Raw genomic sequence first — 14,610 nt, 5'->3', positions numbered from 1 at the left:
CCTCGTCTCCTCCTGCCCTCAATCTTTCCCAGCATCAGGGTCTTTTCAAATAAGTCAGCTCTCTGCATCAGGTGGCCAAAGTATTGGGGTTTCAGCTTCAGCATCAGTCCTTCCAATGAACACCCAGGGCTGATCTCCTTTAGGATGGACTGGTTGGATCTCCTTGCAGTCCAAGGGACTCTCAAGAGTCTTCTCCAACACCATAGTTCAAAAGCATCAATTCTTCAGCGCTCAGCTTTCTTTATAGTCCAACTCTCACATCCATACATGACTACTGGAAAAACCATAGCCTTGAATAGACGGACCTTTGTTGGCAAAGTAATGTCTCTGCTTTTTAATATGCTGTAGGTTGGTCATAACTTTCCTTCCAAGGAGTAAGCATCTTTTAATTTCATGGCTGCAATCACCATCTGCAATGATTTTGGAGCCCAGAAAAATAAAGTCAGCCACTGTTTCCCCATCTATTTGCCATGAAGTGATGGGACCGGATGCCATGATCTTAGTTTTCTGAATGGTGAGCTTTAAGCCAACTTTTTCACTCTCCTGCCATTTCATAGCCAAACGAAAACTTCCTCCAAAGACTTAGCTGTCAGTCATTAACGTGCACTGGAGTCCCATTCCCATGGCCCACCTCCAGAGTTTCTAATCCAGAACGCCTGTGGTGGGGGCAGCACTCCAAGCAATTTAGGTGTGAGACACTTTGGGAAACCATCACCTAAAGGGAAAGTGTCCTAGAAAAATGTGTAAATTTAAATTTGTAGAGGGGATTTATAAAATGAAAAGGTTAAGAATGAGGAGTGTGTTAATTTAGCTGGATTTGGAGTAAGGAGAACCACGACAAAATGCAGACGCTGTGAGTTCAGGATTGACTTGAATAGGAAGAGCACAACCTTGCTTGCGGTCATTGTTCATCTCCACAGGCTCTCTGGATCGAAAGGTGAGCTGGACTGGCAAGCTCGCCCTGTGCTCTGGAGTCTGTGGGTTCTCCCAGGGAATAACAGGACCCACTGAGTCACTTTACCATTCCTGTAACAAAACATTTTATATTCTGCAAATGGGCTGAAGACATCTATAAGCTACTTTACAGGCTAGGCAATTTGAAATAGAGTCTGATTTGAACATGATTTGTATTCTCTAAGAATGCCTCCAGTTCTCAAAGTTGTTTTTTTTTAATAGGTGAGGAGGGCATTATAAAGGGGGCAAATAAATCAATATAACGACATAACAGAGGGGAAAATAACTCTACTTTTACATTTGATGGTATTTTTCATTCGTGTTCATAGTGCAGTTGTACTGTAAAATAAAAAAAAAATGACAAGCTAAAATAAGAAGTAATGCACTCTTTGAGGTAAAAGGTAGAATTTTTAGTGTACATGGTTACAGAGTTGGGCATGATTTCGCAATTGAACAATCTACTGGATTTACAGTACATACTTAGCTTCCTACTTAATTATCTTTGAAATTGATAAAATATTATTTATCTATATATGAATAGATATTTAAAAAATTTATAGCAAAAGGTACCAGAGGTCCTTACAGAGAACTTAGATTCTCTCAATTTGGGTGGGGGAAGTAATGAACTGATGACATTAAAGTGTACCATGTATCTTGATGTTTATGAAAATGATTATTCCTTCCCAACCTATAAAACAGATAAAGATGACTATAATGTAAGGTGACTTTTAAAACTTTTTATTATTAAAAGTTTCAAACATATGTAAAAATGGATTATTACAATGGACCCCAAATGTCTATTCACTAATATTATTTCATCTAAACTCTCCACACTACCCTCCCCTCCCACCACTGAATTCCACAGTTTTACCTTATTATTTCTGGATGTATCTCTCTCCAAAGAATCATCTTAAAAGGCTATAAAGATGCTAGCATTTCTAAATACTTTTTAGAAGCATTTTGGAATACTTCTCAGGATTATTTCCAGGATTTGCATTGTATTCCTTAGTTAATTATCCCAAATGATGACAAATCTTTACTCTTCAAGGGTAGACTTGACTTGAAAACAGTCGAAAGTCTTTGGGAATAAACCCCAACAAATAGGGAGAATAATTAGACTGGGCAGGACTGATTTTGTTAAAGAGAGTAATATACGCGGGGGCACGAGGTGTGTCCCTTTCATGAAAGGAGTCTGATGCTCATAAACTAGCTCAGAAACTACCCTCAGTGACCAGAGATGCTGAGTGCTAATAAGAGCCCTGTTGTATTGGAAGCAGAAGCCAGAGTGAAATCAAGAGGATAATGTGAGAGGCAGCTGAGAGCGAGCCAGCCAACTGGTGAAAGGAAGTTATTCTTAATTTTTGTACCCTAAATTCCAGTGATTCCAGGCCACTTTCAGGATTTATTTTGCATTTCAGGCCTCCGTGCTTTTGCAAACAATGTTCCCTGTGATTGGAATGCCTACTCCCACTGGGTGGACCCACTGGGCGAATCTCTAGTCATCTTTTAAGACCTTGATAAAATATTACCACATTCCTTGAATCTCTCTGGCACAACTAGCTATTTCATTGTCCGGTACTAGTTGCACTTCACAGGTATTTTTTCTAACATTTCTGTGACTATAATTATTCTGTATACATTTCTATTAGGCTGGGGGCTTCATTTTTGTATCTTTGGCTCACAGACAGTGATGGTTGGATGAAATCACCAATTCAATGGACCTGAGTTTGAGCAAGCTTTGGGAGATGGTGAAGGACAGGGAAACCTGGTGTGTTGCAGTCCATGGGATTGCAAAGAGTTGGACACCACTGAGCAACCAAACAACAATAACAAGGCCTTCAGTAATCATTTGTTGAATACCTGGATAAAATTAATAATATGTGTATTTTGACATGCGGTAGACCTTGAAATATCCTCATAATGCAGCAAAGTAGTTGTGGGCTTGAAATACTATAGAATAAAGTGAAGAAGAGAGCATTATGCAAGAGCAGCTTTTGTAACAGAAACTCTGCAAGTTTCAGATGTTGACAGTGGAAAGTTACAGCATAGAACCATCCAAAGAAATGTTAGCAATTTCTTTTCCTCTTTTTAAAAATAAAATTTTCAAACTCATTTCTTGGGATCACATTGTTTTCTTTTTCTTTGAGGGATTGATACTTGAGGAATGAACAAATTAATCAGTTAAACTGAGTTCAAACTTGGTTGATGCACATTTTTCTCAAAATAAATTTGGAAGGCAAAACACAAAGTGTAAGAAAGGAATCATCTACTTCAAAGGGAATAGATGACTGACTCTTAAAGTCACTGTGTAAAAACTAAAGAAATTTGTAATGATTGAAACGATTAAGTATGCTCTCTTGTCAGGACGATTCACGTACTCTTCTCACTTTCTCTCCCACCTTCTGCCCCAGAACAAGAACATGTATGTCCATTCCTACTCCAGTGACCTGGTCTAAGGTCTTGGTGGGAAGTGGCTCTCGGCAGTGCCTCCCCTGACACACCTGTGGCATAGTCCTAGGTTGAGAAATAAAGGATAGCCCAGTGGTAGCCTGGATGGTTAGAGAGGAGAAGGGGGAGAGCCACCCACAAACAACAATTACATCTGATATCACCTCTTCTTGGTTGAACCTGAATTTTATCCAGACAATAAAGCCTGCTTTTTCAGAGTGTGTTCCAAACCCCAGTTGGCTTACAGCATATTTTCAAATTAATTAAAAAAAAAATTCAAGAAGTCCACAGAAATCTTTCCAGTCCTTCTTGTCAGGTGGTATAAATGTTCCCCCTTCCTGCAACATAAATGTCCTATTGAATGAACCATGTTTGTATGAAAATAACCTGATGTGGATACAGAAGAAACAGGACTGAAGTAGTTGAGCAACAGGTTTGCTTGGTTTTAAAGGTTACATTGCACAACCTGGGAAAGGTATCCCATGATATAAAAGACTGTTTTAACTCACCCTGGAAATCCAGTCAGACCAACCAGGGGCTTACAAAAGCCCTCAGCCCCCACAACACTGACCTCATGACACAGGGCCTCTTGGATCCTGTGGCCACTCTCAACTAGAGAATATATGAAATAAATTGGCACTTGCTTTTTGCTAGTTTTATAAAGGAAATCTATTTTTTAAAGAAAGATAGAATCTAAAGTTATAAACTAAAATGAATGCATGCACACAAAGTTGAGAATACAGAAATGATGCTAATCCAAATAACAGTACCATTTTTGTGTTGTTTGAAAACTGCATTTTTTGACTGCCACATACAAAGAATTTCTCATTCCTAATAGAGGAGGAAACAATGAAAAATTCAAGACTCTCTTTTACCTTTTGAAATACCAAATACTAAAAAGTAAGATTTAATTTGTTTCCAGATTGCAGAGAAAGCTATATGAGAGATATCTTCTTAGATTCTCAAAGAAAACAAATCTAAAATATTCAAAATGATTCTTTAAAAACATATATTAATGGTTTTCCCTGAAAATCAGTGGCTAGGTTGAGATTTATTTTTCCCAAAAGAAGCTTATTCTTTTGCTAGGTCCAACTTTTACATATTCATATGTAAAAAGGTAAAAACATAAAAAAAGTTAAAACTTCAAAACTGCTCATTGTAACTGCTGCTTCCTACTTAATCATCGATTTGATTCACATTAATAATGCACACTTCTACTTGCAGATCTATCTATGGCATTATGCTAGCCTGGAGGAACCACACATTATAAAAGATGAGAGAATTCATCACTCTCATTACTTCTTTTAAGCACATTCATGAGAATAATGCATCAATTATGACAAGTTGATAGGTTGCTAAGGGCAGACTTATACCTGTGATTTGGACCTGTAAGCTTTTTCTAAATAAATTCTATTTAAAAAGTTAACTAGTTGCATCAGGAAATCAATTACTTTCTATAAAACAAGATATACAATTTTTGAACTTTTTCGTATTAAGTAATTTACAAAACTGCAAAAGAACTGTAAAAATAGGACATACAATTCCTGATATTCTTCATCCAGTTTCACCAGCTTTACCAGTCTGTCACACTTGCTTTAGCATTTGCTTTCTCTCTTTCTCCGCCTATCTATCTATGTATGTATTTATAGTTATTATTTTAATAATCAGGGATTTCAAGATTAATACAATATTATATTATTATCTAATAGACTGCCCATAGTCAAACTTCATCAATAATGATCTTTATGGCAACCTTCCTCCTAATTCAGAATCCAATCAAGGATTACTCACTGCACTTAGTTGTTATAGCTTTCAATCTCCATTAATCTGGAAAGTTGCCCAGCCTTCCTCTTAAATGTTTTTTAAAAATATAGTCTATTTGTTTTTACAGAATATCCTCCAATTTGGATTTCTTTGAAGTTTCCTCATTATGAGATCAAAACATGTATCACTGGCAAGAATGCATAATAAGTGATGCTGTGTCTTTGGTGCATTGTATTAGGGACACACAATGAGAAGTTTTTCTCATTAGTGATTTTAACTTGATTACTTGGTTAAGGTGATACCCATTAGCAGAACAATATGAATTCTGGTTGCAAATAGGAAATAATTATATTAAATTGTAGAGTTATTTTGTAAGGATTGGTTTTGAATATTAAAATTTCACATTTAATGACACAATACCAAGCACACAAAAATAAGAAAATATACAAGACTTGTTAAATGAAATGCAAGGAATCCAAACAAGAAATATTACTTATATCAATGACTAATGGGACTACATGACTTAATAAAAATAGCTTTGATATATTTTTTTTAAATAGCATTGATATATTTTATGTACACTACCTGAAAAATAATTTAGCATGTATAATTTCTAAACTTTATTATAGACCTGAACATTTTTAATTTTGGCTCCATTCTGCCTATGAGGCAAGAGAATTCAGTGGTTCTTTTGGAATTAACAAGTACTAAATGGAAAAAACAAGATTTGAATTCAAATCTACCTGGATCTCAAAGCCCTGCCTACTCTTGCATTTCATACAGCGGTTCTATGAAATGAAAAATATAAGTTTCTATATGTTAGCCAAAATCAAATATAAATGTTATTGATTTTTCTTCATATAAAAAGGTAGATTAACTTTTGAAGAGAACGTTAAATGCCAATGGTAAATTTTAAAAATTATCTTAGAAGTGTATCTTAAAACAAGCATTGAGAATAATGGAAATCTGGTGTGCCAATTTTAAGTAAGTCTTGCTGTATACATTGAACTTTTATCTACTTACTGAACTTTTATTTGCCATATGTCTCTCTCTTGATCACATACTTTCCCCTGTTCTCACGTCTTCCCATTTAGTCATATTATTCATCTGTATCATTCATTCTGTATATTTGACTCTCTAGATTTCTCTGACATTATGGCCTCTTTCCCTTTTCAAAAAAACATTTTATCTTCATCTTTTCAGTGTTTCCTTATTTCCATTGTATTATCAGAGCTAACAGGGACTTGGGCACTGAAGATCATCTCAAGGTATCCGACCTAAACCCTATGCCATAAGCATTTTCATTAGCAACTTTAATGATGATGGCTAAGAGTAATTTCAAACTTGAAAGAGGTGGCTGCCACCAAGGAAATTTGCATTAAAACTAAAATTTCTAACAAGACAGAAAAATGGATGAATAAGAACAGGAGATGCTTAGTGGGATACCACTAACATGATCTCACAAGAGACTGAGCCAGACTTGCCTGTCTGTTTGAGGGTCTCCTGAGGAGGCGTGGGTCAGCAGTGGTCTGCCCTGTAGACAGGGGTACAGGCAGTCGCAGTCCCAGGAGGTGCGTATTGGCGTAAGTCTTCTTGGAGGTCACCATTACCCTACCACAGGGCCTGCAGACTCTAGGACTGGGTCGTCTCAGGCCAAACAACTAACAGAGAGCACAGCTCCACCCATCAGCAGAAAACTGGATTAAAGATTTACTGAGCATGGCTCTGACCACCAGAGCAAGACCCAGTTTTCCCCACAACCAGTCCTTCCCATTAGGAAGTGTCCACAGGCCTCTTATCCTCATCCATCAGAGGGCAGACAGAAGAAGCAAGAAATGCAATCTCACGGCATCCAGAATGAAAACGACACTTGCAGGAAGCTAACCAAAATGATCACATGGATAATAGCCTTGTGTGACTCAATGAAGCTATGAGCTATGTTGTGCAGGGCCACCCAAGATGGACAAGTCATGGTGGAGAATTCTGACAAAACGTAGTCTACTGGAGAAGGGAATGGCAAACCACTCCCGTATTCTTGCTTTGAGAACCCCATGAACAGTATAAAAAAGCATAAAAGACATGACACTGAAAGAAGTGCCTCCTAGGTCAGTAGGTGTCCAATATGCTGCTGGGGAAGAATGGAGAAATAGCTCCAGAAAGAATGAAGAGGCTAGGCCAAAGCAGAAATGACGCTCAGTTGTGGATGTGTGTGGTGATGAAAGTAAAGTCTGATGCTATAAAGAACAACACTGCATAGGAACATAGAGTGTTAGGTCCAAGAATCTAAGAGAAATTGGATGTGGTCAAGCAGGAGATGGCAAGAGTGAATATCAACATTTTAGGAATCAGTGAACTAAAATGGACAGGAATGGGCGAATTAAATTCAGATGACCATTATATCTACTACTGTGGGCAAGAATACCTTAGAAGAAATGGAATAGCCCTCATAGTCAACAAAAGAGTCCAAAATGCAGTAGTTGGGTATAATCTCAAAAAATGACAAAATGATCTCAGTTTGTTTCCAAGACAAACCATTCAACATCACAGTAATCGAAATCTATGCCCCAACCATTAATGCCAAAGAAGCTGAAGTTGAATGATTCTATGAAGACCTATAAGACCTTCTAGAACTAACACCAAAAGAAAGATATTCTTTTCATCATAGGGGATTGGAATGCAAAAGTAGGAAGTCAAGAGATACCTGGAGTAACAGGCAAGTTTGGCCTTGGAGTATGAAATGAAACACAGCAAAAGCTAACAGAGTTTTGCCAAGAGAACTCACTGGTCATAGTAAATACCCTCTTCCTACAACACAAGAGATGACAATTCTACACATGGACATCACAAGCTGGTCAATACCAAAATCAGACTGATTATGTTCTTTGCAGCCAAAGATGGAGAAGCTCAACACAGTCAGCAAAAACAAGACCTGGAATTGATGGTGGCTCAGATCATGAACTCTCCTTATTGCAAAATTCTGGCTTAAACTGAAGAAAGTAGGGAAGACCACTAGACCATTCAGGTATGACCTAAATCAAATCCCTTAATGATTATACAGTAGAGGTGACAAATAGATTCAAGCGATTGGATCTAGTAGGCAGAGTACCTGAAGAACTATGGATGGAGATTCACAACACTGTATAGGGCACGATGACCAAAACCATCCCAAAGAAAAAGAAATGCAAGAAGGCAAAGTGCCTGTCTGAGGAAGTCTTACAAATAGCTGAGAAAAGAAGAGAAAAGCAAAGGAGAAAGGGAAAGACACACCCAAATGAATGCAGAGATCCAGAGAATAGCAAGGAGAGATAAGAAAGCTTTCTTAGTGAACAATGCAAAGAAAAAAAAAATATATATATATATATAGAGGAAAATAATAGGATGGGAAAGACTAGAGATCTCCTCAAGAAAACTGGAGACACCAAAGGAACATTTCATGCAAAGATGAGCACAATAAAGCACAGAAACAGCCAGGACCTAAAAGAAGCAGAGAGATTAAGAAGAGTGGCAAGAATACACAAAAGAACTATACCAAAAATGCCTTAATGACCTGGATAACCATAATGGTGTGGTCACTCACCTAGAGCCAGACATTCTGGAGTGTGTAGTCAAGTGGGCCTCAGGAAGCACTACTAAAGGACAAAGCTAGTGGAGGTGATAGAATTCCAGCTGAGCTGTTTCAAATCCTAAAAGATGGTGCTGTTAAAGCGCTGCATGCAATATGCCAGCAAATCTGGAAAATTCAGCAGTCGCCAAAGGACTAGAAAATGTCAGTCGTCATTCCAACTCGAAAGAAAGGCAATGCCAAAAAATGTTCAAATTACCACACAAGTGAGCTCATTTCACAAGCTAGCAAGGTGATGCTCAAAATCTTTCAAGCTAGCATTCAGTAGTATGTGAACCAGGAACATCCAGATGTACAAGCTGAGTTTAAAAAAGGCAGGGGTACCAGAGGACAGATTGCTAACATCTGTTGGATCATAGAAAAAGGAAGAGAATTCCAGAAAAACATCTCCTTCTGGTTCACTGACAACACTAAAGCCTTTGACTGTGTGTATCACAAGACTTCAGAAAATTCTTCAAAGAGATGAGAATACCAGATCACCTTACCTGTCTCCTGAGAAAGGGATATGCAGATCAATAAGCAGCAGTTAGAACCAGACACGGAACAATGGACTGATTCAAAATTGGAAAAAAGTATGTCAGGGCTGTATATTGTCACCCTGCTTATTTTACTTATTTGAAGAGTACATCTTGTGAAATGCCAGGCTGGATGACTCACAAGATGGAATCAAGATTGCCGGGAGAAATGTCAATAAGCTCAGATATGCAGATGATACCACTCTAATGGCAGAACACAAACAGGAACTAAAGAGCCTCCTGATGAGGGTGAAAGAGGAGAGTGAAAAAGCTGGCTTAAAACTCAACATTTAAAAAACTAACAGCATGGCATCCGTTCCCATCACTTACTGGCAAGTAGATGGGGAAAAAGTAGAAACAGTGATAGATTTTATTTTCTTGGGCTCCAGAATCACTGCAGATTGTGACTGCAGCCACAAAATTAAAAGACACTTGCTCCTTGGAAGGAAAGCTATGACAAATCTAGACAGCATATTAAAAAGCAGAGACATTACTTTGCTGACAAAGGTCCATATAGTCAAAGCTATGATTTTTCCAGGAGTCATGTACAGATGTGAGAGTTGGCCCATAAAGAAGGCTGAGTGCTAAGAATTGATGCTTTTGAATTGTGGTCCTGGAGGCCTCTTGAGAGGCCCTTGGACTGCAAGGAGATTAAACCAGTCAATATTAAGGAAATCAACCCTGAATATTCATTGGAAGGACTGATGCTGAAGCTGAAGCTCCAATACTTTGGCCACCTGATACAAGCAGCCCCAACTCACTGGAAAAGACCCTGATGCTGGGAAAGATCGAGGGCAGGAGAAGAACAGAGTGGCAGAGGGTGAGATGGTTGGATGGCATTACTGAATCAATGGACATGAGTTTAAGCAAAGTCTGGCAAATAGTGAAGGACAGGGAAGCCTGGTGTGCTGCAGTCCATGCAGTCACAAAGAATCGGGCACAACTTAGTGACTGAACAACACAGTAGTGTAATTACTTTAGGAAAGAAAAACAATCTGTTCAAGTATAAACTGACATAGGATGGGGTTTATACAAGTATACCAGGAGAGAATAGAAAAGAATAGAGGATACTGGTGATTTTCATTGTAAATATGAGTCAAGAAAGTAACACATTTGAAACTGTGTCTAACATTGTTATGTATGAGCAATACTATAAAATATATTAACCACTGAGCTACCTTCCCTTTGTTCCCAGGATGGGTTAATTCTAAGTTACAGTAATGTTTCTATTTTGGCTGTTTACATTTTTTTTTGTTGTTTACATTTTTAAAAGTGTGCATCTTATAGGAATATGGGGAAAATAAATGCTTATAGATATATTACAAATTACTTAGATTCCAGGGAAAAGCAACTTAAAGCTTTAAAGGACATTATAATGAGACCTATAAGGACAATTTAAGAAAATGAGCTTATTAACCTACTGTCTATTTCAGAACTGTTAATATGGACTGTATTAAAGCAGAAAACTTTTCAGATAAAGGCATAGAAATATTATTTATAGAACCAAAGAACTGTTTGGACTAATAATAATACAGATCTAATAATAATCGGTATTACTTTGGGGGATGAGTACAACTTGCTAAACACTTCATTTTTTAAAAATTTATCTTTATTAGTTGGAGGCTAATTACTTTACAATATTGTAGTGGTTTTTGCCATACATTGACATGAATCAGCCATGGATTTACATGTGTTCCCCATCCTGAACTCCCCTCCCACCTCCCTCCCCAAACACTTCATTATTATTTCTAAACTGCACAAGCCTGAAAGGAAATAACATTAGCTTCAAGTTCTAATAATTAATAGCAATAAGCAGCTCTCTTTCAGCCATCTTGGACCCTGTGGAGGCCTGCTGGGAACGGGACTTCTAAAACGACAAATATGTCTGGAAGGCTGTGGTCCAAGGCCATTTTTGCTGGCTATAAACGGGGTCTACAGAACCAAAGGGAACACACTGATTTCCTGAAAATTGAAGGTGTATATGCTCGAGATAAAACTGAATTCTAGTGCTTATGTGTACAAAGCAAAGAACAACACAGTAACTCCTGGTGGAAAACCTAACAAAACCAGAGTAATCTGGGGAAAGATAACTCGAGCTCATGAAACAGTGGCATGGTCCGCGCCAAATTCCAAAGTAATCCTCCTGCTGAGGCCACTGGACACAGAATCTGTGTGATGCTGTACCGTTCGAGGATTTAAACTTCTTGAAAATAAATAAAAGTGTGGATTTGTCCTGTTGTGCTTTTGTTAAAAAAAAAAAAGCAATAAGCATTTTATTCTTTAATCAATAGGTGCTTACTTTAAAAAGCAAATGGCTGCTGAAGAAAATAGTCTTTTCCTTCAATCTTACCAAATGAAAAACATTTCATCAGATAATTATTTTGTTGCACTCAATATTTAACAAGTAGCTGTTTTGATGGGGGAAAGGAAGGAGAAGATACAATAATTTCGGGGTACTGAGATTTACCACAGTGACTAGTTTGAGCTGAGCATTAGAGTAGGATTATTGTGACTTAAAGGATATGATGGGCACATTACAATTTGTTTTGCAACTCACATGGCAACAACCACTGCACTGGGCATCATCTGCCTGCATTTGGGAAGGTTCCCTGGGAAGGGAATTTCTGCCCAGCTTGTCCCAGTCAGCATAGCAGGCAGAGCCAGAGAAAATGTAGGAGTCATGCATAGTAGATGTAAAGATGAATGCCCTAATTACAAGGATGAATAAACACTGGAACCAGCTACTCAGAGAGAGAGAGCTTGCAGTCTCCAAGTTCTCTTAACGGGTAAAACCTCTGTGGACCACACACCCCAGCTGGACATCACTAGCCACACTGAGGGAGGACTAGTATTGCTCCAAATAAGAGGCAAAGGAGTAGTTGTTTTTTAAAAAAATTAAATGTTGGAGTAGGAAATGGCAACCCACTCCAGTATTGCTGCCTGGAAAAGTCTATGGACAGAGGAGCCTGGCAGGCTACAGCCCATCGGGTTTCAAAGAGTCGACACAATTGAGCAGCTAAGAACAAACAAGGGCCCACCTTAATCCAGAGCGATCTCATCTCAAAATGCACAATCACATGTACGAAGATTGTTTTTGCAAATAAGGTCCTCTTTGTAGGTTCTGGGGGTTGCAACTTGGGCATACCCTTGGAGCCACTATTAAACCTGCTGCAGTCTGGTAAGAAAAAAAAAAAATTAAATGTGATGAGTAAAGTAGTTATTTCTATCCAAAGCAAAAATAGACAGTTATCACATTACAAAAACATTTTATCCGGAGAAACTCAGAGTTCAGGTTTTCAGAACCACTAATTTTTTTAAAATAGGCCACCTCTCCTAAGTTTCAGAAATACTTCCAATTAGAAATTGGTGACTATGCTGTGCATGTCCTGAGTCGTGTCCAGTTCTTTGTGACCCCATGGACTGTTATCCACCAGGCTCCTCTGTCCATAGGATTTCCCAGGCAAGAATACTGGAATGGGTTGCTATTTCCTCCTCCAGGGGATCTTCCTGACCCAGGAATCAAACCTGTGTCTCCTCCATCTTCTGCATTGACAGGCAGATTCTTTTACCTCTGAGCCACCAGGGAAGCCAGGAATTGGTAAAGGGCAGGCTAATTGATTTGGGTGAACTTCAGACATGAAAATATGCTCTTATGATTTCTCTAAACTCCTATGTTGTCCTAAACCAGCTTATAAGCATTTGATAGGAAAATAGTGGGAGAAGTGGGGGAAGGTCTGGGTGGGGACCTCAGGAAAGTTCAGGCATCTAGATTTTATTTATTCAGTTTACTCTGCTTGTCTTACTGCCAACAACGTATTTCTCTTCACAAAAAAGTTAATAATTATTACCACATTGTCCTCTTATTTACTTATTAAAATATGAGTCGCTTCCCTGGTGGATCAGTGGTAAAGAATACTCTTGCCAATGTAGGAGACGCAGGTTCAAACCCCAGTTTAGGAAGATCCCCTGGAGAGGGAAACGGCAACCCACTCCAGTAGTCTGGCCTGGAAAATCCCATGGACAGAGAAGCCAGCTGGGCTACAGTCCAGGAGCTTGAAAAAGAGCTGGACACAACTTAATAACTAAAACAAAAACAATAAATTATATACTAGGCAAAGAATTAAATTGATCCAATAATTTCACACTTCCCTGATAGCTCAGTTGGTAAACAATCCACCTGCAATGCAGGAGACCCTGGTTCGATTCCTGGTCAGGAAGACCTGCTGGAGAAGGGATAGACTATCCACTCCAGTATTCTGGCCTGGGGAATTCCATGGACTGTGGTTCACAAAGAGTCGGACACGACTGAGCGATTTTCACTGTCACTTTCAATAATTTCACACCTTATTTCCATCTGAAAGACCATAAATGTTATTGTATCTCTCTTTCCTTGTGTGTAAAATGGGTGTGCTAAAGGACAATGAAATAACTAGATGATCTATGAAGTCTCTTTCCATTTTAAAAATACCTGTTTCTATGGTCTCTCTAGGCTGATACTGCTGCTTGTGTACCATGGAGTCAGACCCCAGCTCTGCCCTCTCCTCAGTGCGGGACTCTGGGCAGGTTACCTAACCCCCTGGGGAACCAGCTTCCTTGTGTTACAGCCATCATTACAACCTGGTACACTTTCTTTGTCAAATTACTTAACCCGTGTACAAGATGCTATGGACAGGAGTTGAAGACATATAATATCTGTAAAAGAAACACAACATAAAACCTCACAATGTCTCTCATAGGAGAGCCTTAATAAAGTTAATCCCATCCATTCTACAACCTTTGGAGAGTTTCCTTACCCATTTCAAACTAATGTCACACACAATTTCCCTTGAGAAAAAAGGGCAGAGGGTGAGAAAACTATTAGGTTTTATGCTTTGGTGTTTGATATAGGGTTTGTATCACCACATTTTCTCTTTCATCTTTTATCACTCATTATGATCAAAATCACCTGGCACGTGCATTAGCTATTTGTGTTCTCAAAGTCAAGGCTCAAAATAAATGCATATGAACATGACCTGAAACACTTATTTAACAGAAATACAAATGACTAGGGCAAAGAGACAGATAAAATTTATGAGAATCTCAAATGTCTCTGGATTTTTAAAAATACTTTGCTCATTATTTGAACTATTTGTCTTATTAACAATTTAAAATATTTTGTCCAAATTAGACCCATGAACTATTTTATTGATTTTTTTCTTTTTAATTATATATCCTCACCTCAGCATAGGTGAAAATCCTTAGAACAAGTGGATATATAAATCATATATAAATACTTAAGGATCATCTAAAGATATGATCTTTATGAAC

General features: G+C 38.2%; 1 long non-coding RNA gene and 1 pseudogene across 1 annotated transcript in view; one reads left to right on the top strand and one right to left on the bottom strand.

Annotated features, from left to right (window-relative positions):
• Positions 1–14,610, bottom strand: part of LOC122438270 — a 72,137-nt gene that overhangs the window by 34,791 nt on the left and 22,736 nt on the right. Inside the window, exon 4 of the long non-coding RNA XR_006268507.1 lies at positions 12,342–12,478. This is a non-coding gene — a long non-coding RNA (uncharacterized LOC122438270). The remainder of the gene's footprint in view (positions 1–12,341; positions 12,479–14,610) is intronic.
• Positions 11,185–11,502, top strand: LOC122438268 (annotated as a pseudogene).

The sequence above is a fragment of the Cervus canadensis genome, chromosome 3 (genome assembly GCF_019320065.1).
Source record: "Cervus canadensis isolate Bull #8, Minnesota chromosome 3, ASM1932006v1, whole genome shotgun sequence".
In the NCBI taxonomy this organism is placed as follows: domain Eukaryota; kingdom Metazoa; phylum Chordata; class Mammalia; order Artiodactyla; family Cervidae; genus Cervus; species Cervus canadensis.
The sequence above is the reverse complement of the archived record's forward strand: the minus strand, read 5'-3'. Positions and strand labels throughout refer to the sequence as shown.